Below are 6,000 nucleotides of genomic sequence, written 5' to 3'. Positions count from 1 at the left end.
TGCAGCAAGGGACCCGGCAGAACGTGGAAAGCTATAGACGGAAACGGCAACAGCAGACCCGCCTTTTTCGGGAGATAAAACGCCGCCTGGAGAAGACGGAGTGCGAGGAGATGGAACAGATGTGCCGGTCTCAAGAAATGCGTAAGTTCTAATGCATCCCGCAACGGCTTCGTGCCGCGAGCCGAGATATGCAGGGATAAGGATGGGAGCATTCTGACGGACGAGCGTGAGGTGATCGAAAGGTGGAAGCAGCACTTCGACGAGCACCTGAATGGCGCTGATAGCACAGGCAATAAAGCACGGGACAACGGAGGAAATGCCTTCGTCAGTACTGCGGAAGATGGAAACCAACCAGCCCCCACTTTGAGGGAGGTTAAGGATGCCATTCACCAGCTCAAGAACAATAAAGCTGCTGGTAAGGATGGTATCGGAGCTGAGCTCATAAGGATGGGTCCGGAGAGGCTGCACCGACTGATAGGCACAATCTGGGAAACAGAACAGCTAGAGGAGTGGAAGGGAGGGGTAATATGCCCCATCTACAAGAAAGGTGACAAATTAGATTGTGAGAACTTTCGAGCGATCACCATTCTAAATGCGGCCTACAAAGTATTATCCCAGATCATATTCCGTCGTCTGTCACCTGTAGTAAACGAGTTCGTGTTATCAAGTTATCAAGCCGGCTTCGTTGACGGCCGATCGACAACGGACCAGATCTTTACTGTACGGCAAATCCTCCAAAAATGTCGTGAATACCAGGTCCCAACGCATCACCTTTTCATCGATTTCAAGGCGACATACGACAGTATCGACCGCGTAGAGCTATGGAAAATCATGGACGAGAACAGCTTTCCCGGGAAGCTCACAAGACTGATAAGAGCGACGATGGAAGGTATGCAAAATTGTGTGAAGGTTTCAGGTGCACACTCCAGTTCGTTTGGATCCCACCGGAGACTACGACAAGGTGATGGGCTTTCGTGCCTGTTGTTCAATAAATAATAAAATGGAAATTCAGGTAAATTTAGCCTTATTTTATACTCATATGCCACAAAACCATGTTTTGCCACATATAAGCGTCAAACCAAAATGTTTTGAACTATAATCATGTCAATTTGTTTATTTTGCAAAACATTAATCTATAACTTTTTAATAATATTATTTTTCATAACAACAATATCAGTTTTTTTGCTGTCTTTTTTCATGAGTTTTGATGAGACAAAATATTAAACCTTTTGATTGTCTTTTTATAACTCTTTTCAGTGTTTTCGAATTGTGTTTAAGCTAATTACAATTTTAGGAACATTGCAGAAATGTTGCACTTGGATGCAACTTTAAATTACATTTAGATTATATTAATTCGATTTAACAGATATGTAACATTTTGCTATCAAAAGCATTTCACTAGATTTTAATAAAATTGGCTCTGTGAAATATATTGCCTTCGATGCCCTCTTGTGCCATGTTCTTTGCATACCTTAGTGACTGTTAGATAAATATGCATAGGACGGTAGTATAATAGGTTAAAAGTAGGCACAATGGAAATTCGCAGTAAAAATCTTGAAATTTAACGGGTGACGAAGGCGATGAAACTAAAATTTCTCGGCTTTGTCGTGGCCCCATACTCTTGGTCAAATTTTGCGCTTTAGTATATATTCTCAGAGAAAATACATTTTAAATGTGTAAACTCAGCTGTGTGTTAATAATTGTAATTTGTGTTTTACAGATCAAGATAATAAGTTTATTACCAGAGTGCCAATTTTTAAATTCAAAACAAAACAAGCAATCAGAAGAAGTCCAAGATTAACTGAAATATACGAAAATTATTGGAGGAACCTTGACTTTTCATAGACAAGAAACTGCAAACTATTGCAAATTCCACAGGTTTTCCTGAATTTCGAAAAAAATAGAATCATAAAGTTAACACAAACATAATGAAGACAAGAACAAGGACATTTGATACGCAGCTTGTGGATGATGATCACGCTTTCAATATTAATACATCCAGAAGAAGAAAAATCTACTAGGAAAACATGTATTCAAATAAATTTTAAGAGCCAATTGCTGAATTGATTTGACAAATTAAATTGTTCATTAAAAGTGCTTGGAAAGCACTACAATATTATATTTTAAAAGACTACCCTGTAACAATAAAAATAGCGTAAACTTGATTCTAAAAGAAAAAAACGTTTAATAAAAATCCCACACCTATTAACATTAACGAACAGATTTAGGACTTATAATCCAGTAACACCTGTAATCTCATGTACTATATTTAGGACGAATTACAAAACTAGCTTAAACACAAAAACAATGAAAACCAACACTAAAAGTAAGACATTTTATTTATTTCCCCCCTCTGATTTTTTGAAAAATTTGAAAAATTTCAAAAGTAAAATTTCAAATTTGTTCCGGCCTTAATTCAAATTTATAATACAAATTTTAAGAAATACTTACCTATGAACTTATGAAATAGATTATGGTAGCGGAACATGCAACAGTTGACTCTCCACATTTCGATGTTCTACTTGTCGATGTCTCTCCCTATGTCGATGATTGCTTCGGTCCCTTCATTCTGCATACGATTTCTCTCTCCATATATCGATATCCTCCCCTTATTTTGATATCTCCATATCTAGATGTGTTCCTGTTGATTTTTTGTTCCCAATTTTTTCGCTATATGTCTCTCTATGTCGATATGAACATTATCAAAGGTATTACTAGACCAGATTTAAGCGATTCAGAAGAATTTGGAAACTCGAAAAAAAGTTTGTTTGTTTACTATTTTTCTAGTAACGGAGTGATTTTCAATCTAGTATTCATTAACAGGAAAATAACCATCATCGTTTTACAAATTTTCAAAACCAGTTTTTCCTGCTCAAAATCAAAGCAATGTACCGTAAATGGGGTGTTAAGGGATTGAACTTCTCCACCAAGTTTGACAAATCAAACAAACATCGAAAGTCGATATATCAGTCATCTGAAATGCTTGATTTGTTCGTAGGATTGTGAGCTGCATTATGTGATAGAAGATGTCTATTAAAATAAAGTATTGCGGAGTTTAGATATTGAAAACGATTGAATACATTTTTGTTCGAATTTTATCGGCTAAATACATTGAACTAAAAAATTATGGAACAATAATAAGAAAAATATGTGAGTAACTTAGATAAGAATATTTAACTGAGATCACAACGCAGACAAAAACTTTTGAATATTTTATTCAGATTTCGACTTGTGATATTTTTTATGGAAATAGTCTCTTTTTGAAAATAAGTGGGGCGTTAGCGGACTATCTTTTCTACTTTTTCCGAGTTACTAAACTCATTCGATTTAAGCCGTAACATATTCTAATATACTTTTAGCTTGTTCTGTGAAGTGAAAATGCATTGTAAAAGTTAAGGGATCTATTTGGTTTGTTACTAAATATCACCCAAATGTCTAATCTCAAAAATCGGTAAAACTGGTGAAAAAATCTCGATAACAACGTATTAGAGTAAATATGGAATTTTTTTTGATACTATTTCCAAAACTTGTTCGATCACACTGGTAGAATGTTTGGGAAGTTTGAATGATTCTTTCATTTGGAAATGTGGGCTTCGTAGCCGTGTGGTTAGTGTCACCAGGCATTTCGCTACATCGTGCTATGGAGTGTAGGTTCGATTCACGCTTCAGGCGGAACACTGGGCGTTGCATGCTAGTCCGTTGTCTGCTTACGTCAAAGGGCAAAATGCCCACTGGAAGCACTAACGTGTCGGTGTCTTTTTTTCTTTTTAAATGGTTTTGAAGCCATTGATCCTTTTAGTGGTAATCCTATGAAGTGGTAAACAATAATAATATTTTGTGATTTCTCAGAGTCTATAAATGAAGAGTTGCGCGAAGAGTGAAACCAAATCTACCTATCGAATTGTCAAACTTTCTGAACTGTTTTTGAAAAACTTCGCGGCCGCGTCGGACACTAAATGCATTGTGTTACGGAATGAACGTTAGATTTTCGCTCCATACTTCCAATTTTTCTTTTTCAGTATTTTTTCGACCATGCCACTGGGTGTTGCAGACAAATATTTTGTTTAGTGTAGTGTTTTATTTAGATGGAAAATTGGCCATTTCCATTATATGAACTAAAAGCTTGTTGATATGATTCTTATAGATTATACACTACCCGCCATAAGTATGGAATCGCATCATCTAGTATTGCAACACCCCAGTTGAATATTGCAGCACCCCGAAAAGTTTAGCATCACCTAAAAATTATAATATTTATGATGCAGTATCTCGAAATCCTTACTTCCTGCAAAGTTGCGGTCTTCAGCAAAGTTGTTCAGTACCTTACGGCGTTCATTGGGTGAAGTTTTGGATACGCAATTTTGCCGCTACGTGGCGCTAGTGTGCATGTAATTTGGTCATATTATAGTACCCAGACAACCAGAAATCGCATAAAAGTTCATTCATACAAATTACATCAAACCCGCAAAACATGGTGGATAAAATCGTCAGATTTACGAGTTTCCTCGCATAAAACGCTTTTTTTCTGAGTTCATTTATACATTTTGTTTCGTCCCGCACAGTCGTACAAAATACGTCGCATCAATCCGTAGCAGCTGACAAATCATCATTTGTTATCATTTGTTACGTTGCATAAGATCACAGGTTAGTTCGGTATAACATTTATGCACTCGCATTGTCTGCTGTTATTCATCACATTATACATACACGTATATCGCCTCCACTTTTGTACGTAGAAGGCCTTTTCGCGATATCTTATAAGTGAAATTTTGCACATACAAAGCCTCCAGGTGGTTTCTTTATACGTACACTTTGGTTGTCTGGGTAGACTCTAGCTCATGATCCCGACCACCTAGAAAGTTCGTGTATTCGGCAAAGTTGTTCAGAAGCTTCAAGCTTCTGAAGCAATTTGAGAAAGCACTGTTTAGTTGACAATTTTGTCGCTACGTGGCGCTAGTGTGCATGTAATTTGATTATATTCCAATAGATTCTAGCTCATGATCCTGACTACCTAGAAAGTTCGTGTCTTCGGCAAAGTTGGCCAGAAAGCAATTTGAGGCCGCCCTGTTTAGTTAGCAGTTTTGCCGCTATGTGGCGCTACTGTGTACGTTATTTGATCGTATTTCAATAGACTCTAGCTCATGATCCTGACCATCTAGAAAGTTCTTTTCTTCAGCAAAGCTGTTTAGAAGCTTGAAAGCAATTTGAGGCAGGACTGTTCGGTAAGTGTTTTGCCGCTAACTGACGCTGGGGTGCATGTGAGTTTGGTCATATTTCATACTATGGCTCACGATCCTGACCTAGAAAGTTATTCAATACAATTTTAAGAAACACTGTTTGCATATTTGCATATGTTGAAACAAACAAATACCGTAATCTGGGGTAGCATTGATCATATTTTTGAATATTTCTTAAATATTTGGTTTGAAAATGCAATATTTTTATATTTTTAAAACAAATACTGCCACCCATAGCTCGTGGCCTGTTTTAAGCATGTTTAAAAAAATGTTAAAAACGATTTTTGGATTGAGCTGATATGGGGTAACATTGATCACCAATGTAAATAACATTCGGAAATATTGAAAATGTCGTTACTTACTTAAATAATGACCCCTAAAGCCGAATATGAATGCCAAACGCTTACAAGTCATTTACTTTTTGAGTTATTTTAAAATTAAAAAATTAAAGATAGGCAATTTCCTAAGGGAATTTTACATTCTTAACAGTAATTCGGCAATGTTGTTTAATGGAGCATACTTTTGAATGTTTTGACAACAGAATCGTTTTTGGTGATTGCCAAATTTACGCATAAGGTTAACTCAATTTTCGCTAAAATCTTCACTTATATTTGCTCATGAATATAAGAAAGAGAAGCACCATTCACGATTTGGAAATGTTTCATCAATAAATGATAATACGAACTTTTTACGAGATGAGTCATTCCGATCAATGATACCCTGGATTACGGTACATCGTTTCATATTTTGTTATATAATATAC

Source organism: Aedes aegypti, chromosome 3, assembly GCF_002204515.2.
Source record: "Aedes aegypti strain LVP_AGWG chromosome 3, AaegL5.0 Primary Assembly, whole genome shotgun sequence".
NCBI classification, from domain to species: domain Eukaryota; kingdom Metazoa; phylum Arthropoda; class Insecta; order Diptera; family Culicidae; genus Aedes; species Aedes aegypti.
This window is presented reverse-complemented; position numbering follows the sequence as displayed.